Source organism: Cyprinodon variegatus, unplaced genomic scaffold (genome assembly GCF_000732505.1).
Source record: "Cyprinodon variegatus isolate N-32 unplaced genomic scaffold, C_variegatus-1.0 Scaffold742, whole genome shotgun sequence".
Taxonomy (NCBI): Eukaryota; Metazoa; Chordata; class Actinopteri; order Cyprinodontiformes; family Cyprinodontidae; genus Cyprinodon; species Cyprinodon variegatus.
This window is the reverse complement of record NW_015151195.1, coordinates 72578-94296: the sequence shown is the minus strand read 5'-3', so window position 1 is coordinate 94296 and position 21719 is coordinate 72578. Positions and strand designations below refer to the sequence as shown.

The following is a 21719-nucleotide window of genomic DNA, read 5'->3' as shown; positions in this document are numbered from 1 at the left end:
TGAATTTTACTTGTAAAATAAATTAGGTTTTCAAATCTTGTTTGAGATGCACCTGATTTTCTTCTCAACGCCAGAACACACCGAATCCAGTTTTGCATCCGATCCAACAGAAAATCGTGTCAGACGAGGTCGTGGCATTTAGCACCCATTCAAATATGATTTTTTTTTGCAAGGGGGTGTTTGCGTAGGTCTATTTCAGTCAGACTACGCAGCAATTCAGCTGCAATTCCATGGGTCTGACAGGAAAAGACATACGGTTACAAAGGTAAACACATCTGATTTGTTGGAAAATACAAAATAAAATCTCTTAATCAAATGGGGAATGAGTCAGTTTTGGAGTCGCACAGAGCATATATATCAAGCAAGACAGACTGATCCAAAAACAGAATACATTACCAATGGTAAGAGTTCAGGAGGACATAAAATGGAGAAAGTAGTGATTCCATTTAAGCCCCTCTGACCCTCAAAAAAATGCAAAATAACGAAGGGCAAACAGAGCAGGTAAACAAAGTTAATTATTCTCCACTCTTAATGAAAAAAATAAGAAAAACTGAAAATATCCGACCAACTTCAAAAATCTCTCTCTGAAAATCCCCTCTGACTAACTCAGCAAGCAAATAGACCGTCCTCTGGCATTTATTTCTGTGTTTTACTTTTTTTTAAACGTAGTTCCCATTATCCTTTTAATAAAGGCGTATAAAAACTCTATCTTCTCTGGTTTAAGATGCTGCACTGAGTCATTAATTGTGGGCTCTGCTTTATAGCTGTGCCAGGGTTTTTAATTTATTTAACAATGTTGATAACTTTAGAAAATCTGTCCAAATTAAAATGTAGAATTTTTTTTTTTATTTGTGTGTGTGGCACAGAGACAGATGTGAATAAAAAGCACAGATCTGCAAAGATCTGCCCACCCTGCGCAGTCAGAGCCTCTATGTAAAATAGAAAACGTTTGGATCGGACATTAAAAAGTTGTACGAAACAGGTGTGACCTGGCCTTAATAGCCTGAATAATCTCATCACCCTGAAAAAGAGTTTGTCAGGACGTTTGGTTGAATATTTCCCTGGGAAAGCATAGCACAGTGGATCAATGGTTTATGCTAAAAGACACAATCCACCATGTCTCTACAACAACTTCAGCTTTCAGAGAGTTTCTCTGTTTTAAATGTACAGTACTGCTACCACACAGTTAGCCAATTAAATTGGTGCACTGAGCAACTGAAAATGATTCTGTTCCTAAAGAAGAGCTTATTGGGTGACTGAAGTCCAAGTGTTCCACGGTTCTGTGTAATTTGCTCATACTTGTTCAGAAATCCAGGCTTTTGTGTCGTTTTTCGACTGCTGCGTGATCCAACAAATGTCACAGAGTAAAACAACTCCATGTTCCTCAGCAGCGACCTTTTAAATGTAAAGACTTTAACAAGGATGTCTGTTACTTCTTAATACTCTGCGATTAGATCAGCATGAATATTCATTTCCTTAGAGGACATGGACAAAATGAGATGACAGCGGCTTTGCTTTCATCTTCTCATTACGCCACATTCATATCCATTATTAATAAAATACTACCTCCTTTGTATCATTAATTAATCACACTTCCTTTATGAATATTATCTTGCTTTTATTCATGTCTTAATGACATACAGCCTTCCATCCCCCCCACAGAGATATTAACTGCATCAAGGATTACATTTAATAAGAATAACTGTTTTTAATCTGACTTGTTAGGGCCGTCGGCTTTTTTTTCATGTGTAGGAATTGTAATTGCTCCATTAAAATTCTATTAACAGCATTAGACAGTATTTCGATCTAATGGCATCAGATTAACAGAAATATTGAGAAATAGGAGATTTTTGCATGGATGGACAGTTCAACAAACTGTTTCTTTTTTGCAAGGTCTAGTACTACAGTGGAGTAAAGACTTTTGTCAAGCTGGCTTTGACGTTTCTGGAAAATACTGAAAATATTATTCCCCTTGGAAAATGCTAAAACATTTGAACTGACTTAATTGAAATAACTTGTGCATGGTGCCAATGTGTTGTAAGGAAAAATGTGGATTTTTACAGAGGGTGTGGGCCACTTTAAACCTTACAAAGGCCACCAATTGTCTCAGATTATTAACAGGTCTTAAATCAGCTATAAAATGTGAAAATCCAAACAATTAGGTAGCAAGGTAAGCATTTGGATTGTTAGGAAGCTACAAAGCATTCATTATTAACTGAAATCACAATGTTATATAGCATATGAGGATCCTGAACCTGTCAATAAACACTAATATATATAAAAAAAATAAATTAACAAAATACAAACATTGCAGATAGCATTATTTTCCCTCTGGTTTATTTTTCCCTTAACAGTGATGGAATTATTCAGGAGGGAATAGATGTTCCACAAATCCCAAATCTGTTTACTTACAAAATAATGATCATATAGCATCTTAGCTTCAAGAATATGTACAAATATCTGATTTGTACATATTTGCACACAAACATCAGAGTTTACTAAAACAACAGCAGCAACCAAAGCACCAAAGTTGCAACACTTCCAGCTCGATAACATTCCGCTTTGCCTTGAAGTTTGTTGATTCGGTCCAATCTACTACAATCTGTACAGAGACCAACTGTGACCTTCATAGTCCTCATCTTGTCAACAAACTCTCAGGACTTGGAGGAAGACGACAAGACTAAATTAGAAAGCGCTGTGCAGGAGACTCACAGAATGTGGACTGATTTAATTCACTACCTGGCTGGAATGATGATGGCAAATGTTTCAGCTGGTTTCCTTTATACGAAGGAGTCCCTTTATTTAGCCATGAAGCTCCAGAGATTTAAACGACTGCGGTCTGTGATTAGAAGCTAACCCTGAAAAAGCCTTTTACAGTAAATATGGAGATAAAAGATTATCAAAAGAAAACATTTTAACCAAACATTTGAAAAATGACATGGTTACCTCACATAGATCATATACTGTATGGAGGTGTGGGGTAACGCTTATAGATCACATTTAAAACCTCTCTTTATTGCAGAGGAGGGCCCATATAATTATAAGAGATATTTATAAAGATACTTTGAAACGTAATGAATTGATAGAGTATAATTTAAATTATTTATAAGGATCATATAAAGTTCTACAAGACAATATTAAAAGTAGATTTTCTAAAAGAGAAACTACAACTTAAAAGGAACACATTTTCAAAAAATCCAGATATAAAACAGAAATGATGAAAATATGTATTTTCAATAAAGGTGTTGATTTCTGCTTCTGTCAAGCTTATCAGTGAGTTAAAGTAATTAGAGATGTATTCTGCATCTAAGAAAACTTGAAGGTCAATATGAGGAGTCGATACTACAGCACATAGGCTGATGTATGGTAGGTTTTTATTTTTTGTTTTCTGTGTATTGGTGAACATGGTTTGTTATTTTATTTTGTACGGTTGTTATGTTGAGCTGAATAAGGAATACTTTCTAGAAAATTGGGGCCAATAATATGAATTCTTACTTCTTTCTCCTACTCAATCATGATTTCCGTCATCACGTGCATTGTTTTTTTATTTTGTGTTTTATTAGCTCTATTAAAGGACAAACTTGAAAAATCTGTGAGTCTATCAACAGCTTTTGTAAACTTAATAAAATGAGAAAAAAATTTTTTTTCTAATTAAGGCCGTGTGACACTAATCTATGTGGTTGATTGTAATGGCAAGTGAATGGCATAATCTTATCATTCGTCTTAAATTTTATTTTTCTTTAAAGGAAGCAATTACTGTGTATAAAGGCCTTTCTGAAATATGTTTTTTTAAATGTACGTTCTTTAAGATTCATTAGGTAAATAGAATTGAACTTAATGATATAAAATGATACAAAATACTCAGAGATGGCAATGAGTAAAAAATTAAAAGGTAGAGTGTAGAATTTTTAGGTAAAAAAAGCCCAAGTGATTTTTTCTTCAACTACTGTATGCTTTCACAAGCCCATCCTACCTGCTCTCCCGTCCCCCAGGAAACATGCCCATCAAATGTGCATGCATGAGCACCGTTGACGTCATGCACAGCTCTTTATAGGCTATGTCTGCACTGCTAAAGGACACACAGCTAAAGCAGAATATTCACATTACACCTATTAGGTTCTCCACTGAAACCAAAACTGCCTGGATAAGAGTATAGATTAGGCCTGACTTTACTGGGTTCTGTGTGTGTAAAGCGCAATCTGACCCGAGCCTGACCAAGACACCTTCTTGACCCAGAAAAAAACCAACATGAAGACATCTTTATTTAAGTTATTATGGCTACAGGATACAGTCAATCCATTCAGAGTTAACTTCTGCATTTACTGCTCATGCAAAGAAATCCATAGTTAAACTACACAGTGAGCACTATCTCAGAGCATGTCTGCTCTGCCCAGCTACAAGTCTTATGCAGGTCATGTGTAGGGTGCAGCAGAGCAAAGCAGAGAGATGTGCTATCTGTATCTATATATCTATCTGTGTTATTAGTATCTCCAGCATCTGCAGGATGTTTTCCATCATCCAGACACTAAACACATCCAAATCAAATGTTCTGTGGATGAGAGAAATTGATCAGAATGCTGGGTGGGGCACTGTTCATGTGCACAATGTGTGCCCTGCTCTTTGTGAATAACCTGCTGCATCTATTCAATTTAATTCATTTATATAGTGCCAACACTTCATCTTAAGGCAGTTTACAGAGACTACTAAATCAGGTCATACAGTCAGATTGATTCAGTTTTTTGTCTAGGAAAAAAAAGCTGATTGCATTGACTCTTTGACTTCAGCAATCCCTCACACCAAGCATGCATGCAGCGACAGTGGAAAGAAAAAGTCCCTTTCAAAAGGGAAGAAAGCTCCAGCAGGACCAGGCTATGTGAGAGCTTCCATCTGCCAAGACAGATAAGGGTTCAAGCAAGACAGAAGCAGACATAACGTCAACCAGTTCCACAGCCGGTCAGACGAGCTCAAAGCCAGCTCCCATCTGACTTTCTCTCTTTCCCAAAACAATAGAAGACAGCAACTGAAGTAAGTAACTTCTATTTTAAAACACATGTAGCCTCTTAAGTATCTACTAGAACTAAATAGACAAATTTATATAACAAGAAAGACAAAATAAAGAATCTTAGAGCTTGATTGGAATCCAACTGTCCTGCGGGTTTGGGCAAAAAGTGTTTACACTGGATGCATAAACACCTGAAGAGCGCATGCACAGCAATAGAAAGCCAGCTAGGAACAAGCACACAATTCTGAGGCGGACACAAAGATTAGCATGTGGAGGAACCAAATGACCCCTCGAACTCAAAGATAAAAGTAGATAATCTATTATACCTTTAAATGTACCATTCATTTTGCCTGGAAAGCAATGGAGTGTAATTAAATTAAAAATGAATGACACGTGAAAGCAGTGTAAGCTACAAAAGGCTCAAAACCCTGATTCACTTACACCAGTTCTTCAATGAGAAGAAATCGTCACACTTTTGGCAAATTCTTTTGAGAAACTTGTAGAAAAAATACTAATGATTTTAATCTATTATAATTTTCATCTTATCCAACTTAAAAAATAAATATTTTTAGTTTTATTTCCATGGTGAAAATAGAAATATCTCCTTTTCTTATGTGAAAAACAAAAGTGGTGGTGACCTTCATTTGATATTTTTTGTTGCCTCCACATATTGTAAAGCTTAGAAAATAAGATGAGAAACCCAGAGAGAAAAACCTAAGACCAAAAAAAGCAAACAAAATAAATAAAATGCAAGATAATGTAAAACTGAGGTTATAGGTCTTTTGACCTATCTGTGAGCTAATTGTATGTAAGAAGACAGAGAAAATCCAATGCAATTGAGTGTGAGAGACAAAGATCTCTGTTACGTTTTTTTGTACAAAGTAGATCGCCAGCAAAAAAACAATTGTTTTTTACCAGTGGCAAACATGTTCTACTTCACATAAAAAAAAAAAAATAAATAAAAAACAACTGAAACTCACAGTTTAAAATATGTAATTATACACCTTCAGTTGCTGAGGTTTTACATTAAAAGTGATTGTACATTATATCACTAATATTTGGGTATTTTGTGGCTCGTAGCTCAAGTGCTATCAGTGTTTTCTGACACGGAAGGGCTGGTTTAAAACCCACCTGATTTGATTTCTCCAGCGCTGTCTCTGTGTACAATGGAAGATCATCGTTATGCAGCTCAGACCTGCAGTTCAGACTGTGCACAGAGACAGGCAGCAATTTCTCCGTTCAGATTCCCCATCATCATCATCATCAAGTCCTGTCCTCATCCCTGCATTATACACATTCTCTGTAGGACAGCCTGATGGATGGGGCTGCTTCAAACAGAGCAATGAAACAATTACTCCATCGCTCCATCTCTGTCAGGACTCTGTTCAAAGAGTCTGCTGTTGGAAAAGAAAAGCACCCATAAGTCAAACTGACGATCGTTTGAATAACAGGTGCGCGTTTACTTTTTTTTTTTTTTTTGCCTTCATGGTCTACTGAGAAATAGACTCTGCTTTTCTAAAGAATAGAGGACAACCAAATAAAAGTATTCTGTACGAGGTTTTGAGAAAAAACAAGCATGATATATTGTTAAATACAGAACTGAAAGTCAATGATAATTATTGACTTGTTGGGGCAACATTGTCTTAAAAAGTAACTTTTGTCTCGTGATTGAGTCAAAAGTTACTTTTTAAGACAATTTTATAACTGATAAACATGAAGTCATGGGCTTACCAGCTAATGCTCAGCCCTAACTGAATTAACAGAACAATGATGCAAACCAACAGGAGTAGAATAGTTGAAAAGGAAAATAATCAAGGTGTTGGGATAGTTCAGTCATGAAAGGGTCCAACCTTCTCCCCAACAGAGCAGTAGGTCTAATGGTCAATTTCAGCTCCTAAAGCTGGTTTTGCTAAATATGTGCAACAATCTACCACACATCTGTAGTGGAATGAATTTGTGTTCTAGATTACAGGCATGTCTTAAAGATATAAAAACCTGGATGACTGTTAACTTTCTGCTCCTGAATGAAGACAAAACAGAAGTTATAGTCTTTGGACCAGAGTCTTTGAAAAAGAAGCTGATTAGTCAGTCACTTCATTTGGATGGGATTAAATTGATCTCAGATAATAAAGTAAAAAACCTTGATGTTATTTTTGATCAGGACCTGTAATTTAAATCCCATATCAAAGAGGTTTCTAGAATTTCCTTCTTTCATCCGCAAAATAATGTAAAAATTAGAAATATCCTGTCCAGGGGTGATGCTGAGAAACTAGTCCATGCATTTGTTACTTCTGGGCTTCCAGAAGTAACAAATGCTGCAGCCAGAGTTCTGATGAAAATTAAAAAGAGAGATCATATCTCTCCTATCCTGGCTTCTCTTCTTTGGCTTCCTCTTAAATCTAGAATAGAATTTAAAATCCTCCTTCTCACATATAAAGCCTTAAAGGCCATCTTACACCAGATATATGTTGCTCCTTATGTTTATAATAGAGCACTTTGCTGGGATGCAGATCTTTTAGTTATCAGACTGCTCTCCTATGGAACCAACTACCTGTCTACTTTTCCATTGATGTTATTTAAAGTCTAAAATAAATGCCAGAGCCCATGTTTTCAACAGAAAAGATAGGAGACACAAAGTTATTTTGGTTGTTCCTGTGAAGTTGTGTCCAACACCTTTTCTAGTTAAAAAAGTGGGTGAGTGGATACGTTCCACATTCACTACAAGCAGTAGTTTCTCAGTAGTTTCTGCTTATGTTCGAAATAGAAATACATTAAGAGGTTAACCTGAAACAGCAGGATAGAAAATTTTTGTGATAGCTTTCTTTTAAAAGGAATTTCAAACTTTTTCTATGTAAATTCTAAAAACACTCTGTTCCATATTGGTAAACTGAAGAGTATGTGGTAGAGAAAGCACCTCTAGACACAGACTATAAATACTTATGTGGCTGTCTGGGGTTCCACTCCCAACATTGAGACATGTTTTTCTTTTTACTCTCTGTCAATTTTCTGTGCAATCACTGTTAATTGAGGTGACTAACACCACAAACATCCCAAACAATTGAAAATAAAAGATTAAAAAAATGTCTAGTTTAGTAAATATGAGTTCTTGGTTTGAGGTAAAGCAGTTTGTCAAACACTGTTTGGAGGGGAAGTCACATCGATTTTAACACCCAAAAGCTGAAAAGAAAAAATCAAAGCAAAATGTAGACTACCAAGACTGCATTGTATCTAATCTGGAAAAAGGTTTTTAAAAAAAAGCAATATATAGCAATAAAAGTCCTGAGAGGCACTGCATTGTTCATGATTGAAAAAGGAAGAAATAAAAAGCAGAAATTAACAAGAACCCACTGATCACCTAGAAGGAAATCTGGATCTCGTCTCTTTAGATGGGACCATCCAAAGAAGTCACTCATTGTAAAAATAGCTCCATCAGTAAGCACTTTATGGACGAATGTCTCACTGTAATATTACAGAAAAGCCATTCAGAGCCCCATCAACCCCCCAACCTTAAAAAAACCTAAAACAAAATAAGATAAAATCAACTGGCTTGAAGAAACCAAATCAGGACTCTGAAATTAATTCAAATCATCACACCTGATGATTAGCGGTCATCATCACCTGGATAAGTCCAGCTTATGGCTAAGGATGTCTTACTGCTCATATTTACTGTTATAACAAATGTGACAGGCTGCAAATACACATGCAAATTTAGTTTTATAACCACATTTATAACATGATGGCTTAATCATTTAATTTTATTTTTATGTTTGTAAGAACCTAAGTGAACAACTGAATCTAATTCTAGTCTCTTATTGATAATTGGAAATGGAAAGATGTGGATTTTGTCACTGTTCCTGGTGGCATGGAACGTCTCAGTATGGATCCAAATGCATTCACATTGACCTTCTGTAATTGCTGAGCAAGCTTTACACTGGTGGGTACAACATTCAGCAGCTGGCTGAACTGTGTAATTTTATGAAACCTTCTCAGTAGGTGAACCTCTCGCCTTGATGGAGAAGGTCAGCAAAACCTAAACTTCTTTCAGTTGTTATGTAGAATATTTATTTTTTTTCATTTCATTTAAAAGTTATGTTGGTGTAGATGTGATGTCGAATTTGTAAGAAAAAACAATGAAATTCACATCTTTGAGTATAGTTTTGATATTACCAAAAAAATAAAAAATAAAAAAAAATGTAGCCACTGCATTTTGGCTGTTGCTGTCCAAAATTAAATAAATACCTGAGGTGTGGCACATTGCATAAACGTACGATTGGAAACCAGGTTAAAAACACAGAATGGAAGAGGGAAAAAGTGATCTGAAAGACATGTTGTGTGAACATAATTCCTTACCCTGCAGGAAAATGCAGAGTGCTCATTTCTCGCTCATAATCCGGTTAGCAGACCGGGCCCAGTTTAGTTTAAGGAACATGATCAGCTTCCTCACACGTAAAGAGGGAATATGTGCAGGAACGTAATTTCTATTCATCAGCCCACTAACGCATACCTCATCCCCTCCCACCTCAGGCTCTTCACTTTCTTTGGATTCAGGTTTTTGACTGAAACAGCAGCTTCTCTGATTAACTGAATCTCTGGCAGCTGAGTGAAGCAGAGAGTGCGTCAAGAAACGAAAACAAAAAGACTTCTTCCATAAAGGCAGTGAATAGAACAGTTTGTCTCGAGTTCCAGGCAGACATGTGAAGAGCTGTTTAAAATAAAGCAATATCTTTGATGTTTTTCCACCACACTAAGCCTTTATTTTTTCAGATTTCAATTTTCACTGTACAAATTCGAGAGCTGTTTTCTATTATTGAGTAGGCAGATGAAGAAAATAGCAGGTCAGCTAATTTGAAATACTTTTATGATTCAATTTCAGCTTCTAATTAACCCAGCAATATATACATATCTTAGAAAGGTGCAAAATGGAGAAGTTGTATTATCACATGCAGATTTTCTATTGATTTCTGTGCTGTTGTGAAGACAATATTCATACAAAAGTATTTGTTACTGTAGCTTGGGGTAACAGAGACATCATTGAGGAGGAACGGGAAGACAAGTTTTAAACTTGTTTTAGGTCCTCATATGTGTGGCAGACAGGGATGGTTACATTTGGAGGCAGTTTGGTCCACATGTACTGGGTTTGTAATGATTTTTTCCTGCCGATTTAAAGGAACAAGATTCTACATTTTCCTTTTTTTTCCCCCCTCTTTGGTCTTAGCTTTCACAAGGAGCTTGAATATGTAGTAATGCAATTTATCCTGCTAGTGGGACAATCTAGTTTAACCTCCAATCTAGTCTTAAACAATATCATATAGATATTTCTGAGATTTTCCTGTATTCTTCACCGTATAGCTTTGAATTTTCTTGGATCCACTTGTCTGTCCCTACTCCCATCATGGTGCCAACACCATACTTAACACGGTGGATGTTGGGCAATGCAAGTTTCCCATTTGAGAATTAATTTGGCTTATTTATAAACCTAATGAGAAAAACAGGTCAGTTCAATGAGATCAATTTGTATAGACACATTAAAAAGTTATAGATTGTAATTTGTCACCAGTTTTAGTGTTGTTTATTTCATTGTGGAAATTGGTTTTCAATTGAGGATAAAGCTGGTAATAGCAGTAACAGGTAGAAGCCTCCAGTAGAACTTGCCACTTGTGTGAAAATTTGTAAGAAATACCAGAGAAGATAAAAAATTAGAAGACAGGACCCAAACAGCCCTTATTGCAACAGGTGTGGGAATGAATGAAGACAAATCAGTTAATGAGCTGAAGCATTTATACATTTGACAAAGCCCTGCTCCAAGACATAGACAATTCCTCATCCTCCAAGCAAGTAACACTCCTCCCACTCCCAACATCACTGGACAAATGTGTTGTTTCCATGTAGCTGTAGCTTTTTTGTTTGTTTACTCATTAGTGGCAAGGTTCCCAGAGCCTGTATCAAGCTCCCAGAGAAACTCTTGTTCACCAGAATGGATGGAAAATGGTTGACAAAAGCTGATAGCTCCATATGTATTGTTTCATCGTGTCAAAAAGGAATTTACCAAAGACTAACTCCCAGAAAGTATTTTATGTGACCCTCAGACTCATAAATATACTTGGCCTTCTTCAGCACATTGAAATGAGGGTTTTGCTTTTGGTCCAACTAGAAAGTCAACTTTTCTCCATTAGTGAACAAACCACACACAGTTATCACCACATGGCACTAACAGCATCACTCTACACTGGAAGTGGTTATTGATGCAAAACATTTCTAATACAACATTTCAATGATGTAAACATGTTTGTGAAATTTTCTCCTCTCAGTTATTAAGTTAAAACATGTTTTTTTTCTCTTGATTTAAAATAAAATTTTCAAAAGAAAATGGTTAAAACTTGTGTGAGCCATGTTAACCTGTATATCTCTTCCATAATCTAAAAAGTTATATTATAGTTAATGCCAAACATCAGTAATGCAGAGAAGGACCGGTCTAAATGGGGCTTCTTTCGAACAGAATCCAGGCTTTATTTCACTAAATGAATGTGTTGAACATCGTAGCTTTCTGTCAGCTTATAAAAAACTTAATTGGTTAAAATACGCATCTGTCTACCAGAATTGTACAATTAATAAATTAAATAATTGAGAAAAATCTGTAATCTTTATTGTCCATTAACATTTACTATTTAAATAGCAATTCACAGATACAGCTAAAACATCAAAATAGCAAATGGCCTGTACCTATATAGAGCTGTTTTCAAATCAGGAGAATGTATGCTTTACACTAAATTCAGCCATTCACAGATTCACACACACTTTCACAAAGAACAGAAAAAAAAAGGGATAGAAGTCTATGTCCTTTAAAAAAAGCCCAAATGGTAGCCCATACTTAAAGTAAGATCACAAAAATTACAACATATCAATGATCGAGACATGTTTGTGAAGTTACAAATCAGATCCCATCATCTCTAGCTTGAAGGCAAATTTGATGACTACTTGAAACTAAGCCAATCAAATTTTAACTTGAACGAGATAAAGTTTTTGGTTTAAAACCAGCATTCCTGGCAAGAAATTGGCTAAACTTCTGACCTCAGTAGAGTTCAGTAGGTCTGCTGATAGAAAGAACAAATACCTCCAGGCTAAGTAATAAGGTTCATTCAGACACCTAAAGTAGCTGAAACCATAAAACCTTTTAATTCAAACGCTATATAAATCCAAAGGAACAAAAGATAGCAGCTTAAAATGGAATGTGAAGATTGTTAATAATAACTTGGCTGAGGAAACTGCAGAGCCGTCAAACGACCAGTAACTTGCATTTATCAAAAAGAGGGAATAGGTGCTAAGTGATGCAATTTATTTAGTCTAGTCACATTCAATTTAGTACAAATCATGATTTGGGTTTTATATCGTCACGCTCTGTGTGTTGGTAATTGCTTCTGTATCAGGAGTGAAAATTTGTGAGCTAACAGGGAGAAGACACATCGCTCTTAACTTCAAAGTTTCAATAAATAACTATTCAAAAATAATTATATCAATGTACAATTTTTTTCGTAAGACAATTGTATGTTTGTCACATTATGTTCATTTTATATAAAAACTTTCAACCCTCTCAAGAAAGACATACTTTTCTGTATTTTTTTATAATACTTTTTTTAAACTAATTTTATACACTCAAAATAAAACTTCAGCTCTCATGTTGAGCAAGATGAAACCGACAGATTAAGCTCATCTAGAAACAGCGCATCCTCTTTGTCTAAACATGAAGGTTCCCAAGACAGAGATTACAGTAAAGTGGGTTTATAATGGTTTATAAATGAACAGCAAACACCTTGAAAAACTTAAAATACCACCAGGAGCCATCAGTTTATCACATAAAATCTGTCAGTGAAAATCATGAAGTTCATACGTACTTCAATACATTCAATGTACATATCTATTTAAGGGGTCCACAGTGCGGCCTGGATACCATTTACATAAATACAGTTGTATTTTTTGTCCAGAAACACAGGTAGTTGATCTAGTTGGATACCATCCCAGTTCAATCCCAACAGCCTTCACTCTTGCAAAACCCTTACACCCAAAACTGCTCCCGGGCGCCACACAATGGCAGCCCACTGCTCCTCAAGGGGATGGGTCAAATGCAAAGAGTGAATTTCCCCATTGTGGGACAATAAAGAGATTTACATATATTTAAAAAACAGATTATTTCAAATCTATTAAGGTTTCTGCATTTACCTAATAGTATGGTAATATCAAACCTATGTAGTGCTTTTAAATGTGTTGTCTGGTTACTGTAATGGAACACACCTGTGTGAGGGAGATCGTTTAGTTATCAGGCTCTTCTCCTGTGGAACCAACTACCAGTTTTAGTCAGTGAGGCAGACTTCTCATCTACTTTTATGGCTAAGCTTAAAACTTTCCTTTTGGATTATGCTTGCAGTTAGAGTGGCTCAGGATGTCTTGAGCGTCTCTCGCTCTCCTAGTTAAGCTGATATAGGCTTAGACTACTGGAGGACATAGGGACTACTTTTCATCATTCTATCTCCATTCCCCATTCTGCAGCATTTATTAGTTCAACCTCCAACTTCATACCCTCTGCTTTTTCTCATTATTAGAGCTTTGGATTGGCTGTGTGAGAAATATCAGCTATGCTGCTGCCTTCAACACCTTTGTTCAAGATTTTGGAGCTTGGACCATTTGTCAGTGTAGTCCTGTTTCTATATGTGACTTTTAAAACACATACAGTTGCGGTAACTGCAGTAACTAATACGGTAACTGCTCATCCTCTATTTCGCTCTTCACTGCTTCTCTTGTACCTTGGCTCAAAGAGGAGATTGTTTTTAAATCAGTCCTCCCTGTCCTGTTTTCCTTTTAATGAAGTGAAATACCTATATGAATGCATATTCAGTCAAACTATTCAAATTGCCTGCCATATCCTCTTGTAACCACAACAACATGAAGGGGGAAACTAGTTTAGTGCTTGATTGGTAGTGCATCAATGTATCCATTCTGGTGCAAAAACCTGGTAGCAGGGGTAGATGAAGTCTAAAAATGATGTTCATACATGTAGGACATGTGCATCATCTCATAGGGTTCCTCCTCAGTTTTATCTGTCTTCCATCACAGAGTATATACTAGGCAGTGGTTTGCAGCAACTCTGGATGTTATTATCCCTAGAGTCAAAGTTTCCACTGCATTTGTACCATATTCTTATGACTGCTGCAATTTTTAAATAAAAATTTTAATTTCACTGTTGTAAGTTGCTAATTCATTGTTGAAAAGCTGCATGCATTGAAATTTCGTTCTGTATACTCTATGTAAACAAAATGACAATGAAGTTAGTCTAAGTCTGTATTTGTACCCCAAAACAATGTCTAAAGCACTGCAGAAAAAATGTCAGTCTCAGCAATAAACCCTGCCAGTCAGAGCAAAGAGTAAACCGACTCCAATGTTTCCCGGTCAAAACAAAGCTGGATTAACATTCCTTTGTGTGACCCGCATCCCCTGTTTACTTGAGGCTCGCTGCATTTAACTCAAATACATTTTCCGCGTATGACTGTGCTGTTTGAGGATGGCAATATCAATCACCACCAATGACCCAGGATTACATACTTTAAAGACACTTGTTTTCACTTATATGGCTGCAGAAGTCTTTATGTGGAGAGAGTATTGAGTCTTTACACATTTTTTGAGAAATATTTTACAAATTCAGTTTTTGTTGGTGATTTACAGTCGCAATGTACAATCGCATATATGCATCTTCTAATAAATTCCAAAAAATAAAAAATAAAAAACCTTTTACAAAATCCTTCTTGTTTGTTTTAAGAATAATTTAGACAAAAATAGCAGAGCTGTTCTAACATGAACCTTTTTTTAATTATGTTTTGGTTTGTTGATATTATGTTAATTACAGGAACAATATAACATGGTTGCATTTGCGGGTAAAAGTCAAGAGTCAAGACTGCTCTGGAGGCTTTGGGTCGGATTTCATATGGTGCATTAGCAGCTCTCTGCGGAGAACTGGCTTTAAAGCACAGTAATGCGTGTGACAAATAATGAAAAGTAGACAATTAAGGTTACCAGTCACTGATGAGTAAAATCGCCCTTTTACTGCAGCCCCTTTGTGTAATATAACAGATCTCCTGCACCCCCCTGCATAATAGAAATATACAGTAACATATTTAATTATTGTTGTTTGTGCATGGGGTAATGGGATTTGTGAAGAAACACATGTTCTTTTGGAAGCAGCCATTTTGAGTCAATTCATTGCAATGTCATACTTTATTTCAGTTGAACTATATTGTTGGGCTTAGGTTCATTTCCAGAAACTGTACATTCATGGGTTTTGTTTTGTTTGGTAAATTTGGCAATTGTTAAATTGGATAACATAAATTAGAAAGGGAAAAATAAAGGGATATTTTAAAGTAACATTAAGTGATGCTTCATGCAAAGCTGTATAGATCTAGATCAAGTCTAAATTTGTAAAGATGGTTCGAAAGATTGTAAGAAATCTTGTTCATTTGGACTTTTTTATGCAGGAGCTGTTCGTAGTAACAAAGTCCCAGAGGAAAACACAGCGATTTAATGACTTTTGCAGTCATAATAGCACAAAACGTCAAATCTACATCGTTTTTTTTTTTTTTTTGCCTGGAGATAATTAAAGAACACTACTACTGTCAGGACACATGGTGGTGGAGCAGTTTTTTTAAATGAGTGACAAAAAGGTGACCTGACTGCTGAGCTCCTTTGTGGACCACCTGGGAGAGAAAGATCTCATTTGTTTTCATTGTAGTCAGTATGCAAGATGTCATTACCATGGTCGTCACAGTAATATCATAAAACAACATGATTTTAACTCTGCTGTTCATGGTCTACAAATCTAATATGAATTACGGGTGAGTTAATATGATCCCTGGCCAAATGTTGATTCAATAATTTGACTGAATGAATTGACTGTGCTAAAAAACCACCATTCCAGCAGTACTTTTTTTTTATTTTGCAAATGTTTAAACTCAAAGTTCAGACATTTTTAACCATTTCTGTTATTGTAATTTACATCTCTTTACCTTTAGTAGAAAGACTTTACGGTGAGCTTGTTTAAAAAGTTATGAAATCCTCAGAGTTCTGGAAGTTAATTAAACCTACACTATATCAGTCAGAGGTGGGGACTCGAGTTTGTGACTCGTGCTCGAGTCGCACTTAAGTCGCATATTTAATGACTTCAGATTCGACTTAGACTTGCATTTGAAGGACTTAAGACTCAACCGAGACTCACGATTTCCAACTTGTGAACAATATTTTATTTTTTAAGTGTTTTTTGTTTTACTAACTTGACTGATCGCCGCTCGCCTTAACCGCACACAGCAGAAGTTAAAGACAAAAAAAAAAAAAACGGCGGAGGGGCTGTCAAACAGTCATGTAGCACTGACGTAACGCTACGTGACACTGCTACGTGACATACAAGCATGTATTTTTCACTTACCAGTTCAAGATAATGATCATTCCATAGATATAATAGTGACCTTTAAGCTATACCGTCTCAGTGAAGGAGATGAACACAAGGAGAAACAAGCAAGCACACAAATTATTGAACTTATTTTTATTAATCATGTGATTAGAATTTATTGTGCGATTAATTTAATATTGCAACAGGCCTACTCTAGACTTGAGACTTGACTTGGACTTGAGCTCTCAAGACTTGAGACTTGACTTGGACTTGCAAAAAATGACTTGTGAACATGTCTGATATCAGTCTGTCAGGATATTTCATCTAGCTACAAAATGCAGTTGCACAACAAAATCCAAGCGTTCATGACAACCTTGGCAAAGCTACAGTAGAGATGACTGACTAGGTGCAACTTAACTAGTGTATATCTCTGACATATTCAATTTGATATTTTGTTTTTGACTGCTAGTTACTGTAATTGTAAGTTCATTTTTTCCCTCTGAATTAAATCAGTTTTCCCTCAAAGGGAATGTCCTTTTCTCACAAACAGCTAATTGGCTGCTGGGTGGAGTGTTTTTTTAGGATTCAAATTAATCCTGGAAGCTAGCTTGCTCTGGAACATGTGTTGCAGTTGAGGGTTTGTTGCCATGATGACTAGCCTCGCTAAGAATGAATCCAGCTTTGTGGTACCTGGAAAGTCGGAGTTGAGGCTTAAGTTGTCTCACTAACCCAGTAATCCTGCTTTATGGTACAGTCCTCAAGTGTGTTTGATCTATTTGTGTGTCTGTTACCCTCAGATGGGCTGGTAATCTGTCTAATGTCTACCCTGCCTCTCCTCCAGTGACTGCTGGAGATGGACACCAGCTCCCCCTTCATGACCCAGCAAGGATAAGCTGCTACAAACAATGGGTAATGCAATTCTTTGTAACTGTGTATTTGTGGCAGATCCTGGAGATAAAACCAGAAGTAACACCTGAGCTGCAGGGTGCTGCTTTGGCATCAGAAGAGACAGACACTGCTGGGGTTGTGTGTACTCACACCTTCCTTCAGTCATCCCACACAACATTTTAGCATATTAAGCAAGAACAACTAATAGCAAAATCTCTTAAGTCAATGCATTTTAAGAAAACAGCTATAATATAAACAGTAGGGAATGGTCATTTAACAATGATTAAAGGAATAAATAAATAGCTCATATTATTTGTTCCTGCAGTTGTGATTTTGTGGGATGAAAGAAATCTTTAATAATGTCAGAGAGAGTAGATGTTAAAGGATACCGAAACATGCCATTTACAGTGCTACTGCGAGAAAAATACTTTATTATGAATTAAAACAACCAACTTGCCTTTGGGTGCTTAGTGGATCCAAACCAAAATCATCCCCTCCTTGATGTCATTGCCAGTGCCGGATGATATCTCCAAAGATACCAGCCTCTGTAAGAACAAGACAAAGATTTGTTTTCAAATCAAATTATTTAAGTCTTAGAATCAGGGTTCTAATATATTCTTAAAGGGATATCTTTGATTTTTATGAAGCTTACCAGAGAAGCACAAGCTATATCAATGTATATTTATTTTGTATGTTGTTTATTTTCAAACTACGGAGTATTGTTTGGTTTTAAATAATTCCTGAACAGTAGTGAGTTACCTGCTGCGCCTGAACGCCACCCAAGCTCAGCAGGAGAGATGTAAGCCTGTAATCAGGGAATGCTTATTTCTGTTCATATGTCTGTTCAGGTAGCATGCGGTTTGCAGAACATGTGTCAAAGCAAAGACATCTACCCTGTCCTGCTGTCAAACCAAGTAAAACAACTAGTCTCAAAATTGCACATACATAAATCACAGCTGGATACATTCCTCTTTAAAACTGCAACATACATAGGATTAAGGAGAAACCATGGTTTTATTTGAATCGCATCAGACAGAAAAATGTGACAGAAAAAAATGCAGCTAGAGGAAGTGGTGTTGAAGACTAAACACTAGGAAGAAAAATGAGGAAGAAGAGAGAAAATGGAACGACATAGCATTTACAAAACAAAAAGTCGACACAGAAGGAGTGAGACGTGCTGGAGCGAAACAGCTCTTTATTTACACTGCAGGATTTATGGCGTCCTGCATATGCTGTGTGGCATGGGAGTCGTAGCCTCCTGGCCAGAGGAAGCAACATCATTTCAAGCTCGAGTGCACGCTGCCAAAAAAAGCAAACGGCTGCAGAATATCAACGAAATCCCCTGACCCTTTCTCCAACACGCCGCTGTGCAAGAAAGGCCACTGTCTCTGCCGCTGAGGGGAAACGCTCAGACCCAACCCCACTGCTTTACGTTGTCCCCTGTTGATAAGAGATCAAGTTTTCATGTTCTGTTTGGGATTTTTTTTTATCAGAACCAACAAAAAAACTGTCTTGTAGACAAATATTGTTTTAAAAATATCTTTAAGTAATACATTTGTATTTGTTCCATCAGAGAGAATATAAATGTATTAACGTTTATGAAATAACAGTGCACATATCTGAGGCATTATTTTTGCGACAAAAGAAAATTGCTACCATAGTTGAACTCTTGCTAATATTACTTTTATGATTGGTAACATAATACAAGGTATCCGTATTAAGAATAATGCATCATGAATAAACTAATTAAGCTTTCATTTCTCTTGAGGCTTGTTCAGTATTCACTATACAAATAGTTATATTTTCTGTTTTACACTTTAAATCCTTTTTGATATTATCAATCCAACACCAGAAATGTGATAATTTCTTTCCATCTGGCTGTGGTTTTAGTACAGCATTGCTTGGTTAGGTTATAACTGATCAGTTTTGCCATTTCTAGCCTTTATCTTTTTCCAAGAAAAATCTATATTTCCATTTTGTCAAGCTTTATTTTATTTGATGAGCATTATTTTAAAAGTGTAACACAGAAAATGTGCATGCAAGGTTAAGTCTATTGTTTGACATGGGTTTCTAAAAAGCTAATTCATAAATGATAGATACATTTAAAAATGTGTATAGGAAATTTAGTCATTCACTTGCTTCAAACCGACTAATACATTTTGGTTTAGCAGCTATCTTAGTGGAAAGTAAACTCAACTACCAGAGAACTGTATTTGACACCAAAACTGTCACAGTGGGGGTGGTTTGACAGGACCCAAATGCAGACACGAAAGGTTATGGTTGTTATTTGAAAGTTTTAATTAACTAAAAGTTCAACAAAAGCAAAAATCCAAAACATAAATCCACAAAAATCCAAAAATGCTGAAAACCAAGAATACTCACAACAAGAAGGGGACAAAGTAATGACGACAAACCAGCCAAGAGTGACTGAACAGGACAAGATTATATGGGAGAGAGAAACAAAGACCAGGCTAATTAGCAGATTGGGAGCAGGTGTGAACAAAGGCAAGAAGGGAGCTAGAGAAAAGGAGACTGACACAAGAGGGCAAACAGGAAATATCTAAGAACTCAAATACAATAAAAAAAAAACACGAACACAAGAATAAAAATAAGACCAATGAAAACTCAGAGATAAAACTTGGACAAAAACAAAACAATGACAAAAACAATGCTAGAAATAAAACTTTTTAAAACCTACCAATGCTAAAATTACTCATTTAAGTGCAATCCTCTATAGACTGGGTCCAATTTTAAATGAATTAGCTTTATAGCAGCTAACTAGTTAGTATCCACAACCAAATTTAACCAGTAAGTTTAAGCCCAGCAGTGGGAAAATAATTATCCATTTGATTCTAATAGTTTTACTAAAGGTATTGTAAAACATGAATTTATACATCTTTGTAATGCAAAAATTACTAATTTAAAATAGCAGTTATACATAAATAATTGGAATATATGGATAATTGGACTGAAAATATGTTACACGCATAAGTATGTTAAATAAACATGTCAATTGGATTATTTTGAATTAATTTAATTAGAAAAGAATGAAATTCTAATCTGACTAAGGAGTGATTCGTGCCAATTGAAAATCTGATCTGCATGCAAATAAAGGCTTCTCAAAATCAGCCTTTCTGAAGGAGGCAAAATAAATGTACATGTGCAACCAAATCAATATGATGCATAGTCTGCGCTGCCATTTTATTACGATTACTTATGTCCATATAAAAAGTACATGTTGGTAAAACAGCAGTTAGGCTAACAAGAAGGACAGACAAGGTCCAGCTACGACTGCCTATGCCGAGGTTGCTTATAAATTAATTGTTGCTCTGGTATAACATTTCCATTAATTGTTCAACAACAGGATAATCTTGCATCAACACTGTAGATACCAAAAAAATTACACAGCATCACCATTTTCATCAACAAGTTTCCAAGCGTCTTCACCAGGGACATCTCATCATTTGCTGCTATTCAAGGATTTCTGAAAGTCACGCTTACTGAATACAAAGTCAAAAAACTTTGTTAACAGCATAACATATCTCACTGCACAAATACAAGCAAGTGCCAGCTCCTTGGAAACTTTGCTGGCAGATCTTGTCATGTTCAGGTTGGGCAAACCAGAGAGTTCAAGGTTCACGGAGAAGGTTTTGGCTGTAATCGAGATTAATGCCAGAATCCACGGACGAGCAGGCCCACAGATGGAAGGTTTCTCACAGTCTTGGCAGCTCAGTTGCATGCTCACTAAAGATGTCCTATTATCTTTGAAACTAGGGATATTGATCCAAGCCCAGATATTGGGAAAGAAATACCACCATTTTCATATTCTTACATGTGCTACTGCCTTATTTATGGAGGGTTAAAACATGCATATTTACTGCAATGACAGAGTGCTATAACCAGGCTTTCACATATAAATTAGACCCAGAACAGAAATGTGTTGATAAAAAATTGATTAAGTGTTTTTAGAAGGGGAAACAGGATAGCAGAGTCAGCCAAGGTAATTTGGTTGAAGGAAATTAAGAAGAATGATGAGTCCTGTTGTACCTCCAAATGAAAAGAAACCATCCTTTGCACTCATTTTATTGCTTGTTGCAATGGAAGCTCTTCCTGCAAAATGGCTCCAATTCTGAATGCAAAACAGAAATCATAGAGCTGTAGAGAAAATAAAAAGAAATAAAAAAATAAAATAAAAAACAGTGTTAAATATATCTGAGTAATAATTCATGCCACACTCTGCTTGTGGAAATTGAAACGCTAGAAATTTGTAATAAGTCTTCCCTCTCTGCCATCGCCCCTAGACGAGTCTATTCAGGTATCTATTCAGGTATGCTGAAATGAAAACGCTGAGTGCAGTGAGAAATATGACAGCTACTGAGACTGAAGGAAGAGGGAGTGGAACAA

At 36.1% G+C, this 21719-nt stretch overlaps 1 protein-coding gene across 1 annotated transcript in view; it reads right to left on the bottom strand.

The window, feature by feature from the left end:
* Window positions 1-17838, bottom strand: part of sgcd (sarcoglycan delta) — a 276254-nt gene extending 258416 nt beyond the window's left edge. Inside the window, exon 1 of the mRNA XM_015395461.1 lies at window positions 17773-17838. The gene's annotated coding sequence lies outside the window, so the exon portion shown is untranslated. The remainder of the gene's footprint in view (window positions 1-17772) is intronic.
* Between the last annotated feature and the right edge of the window lie 3881 nt (window positions 17839-21719).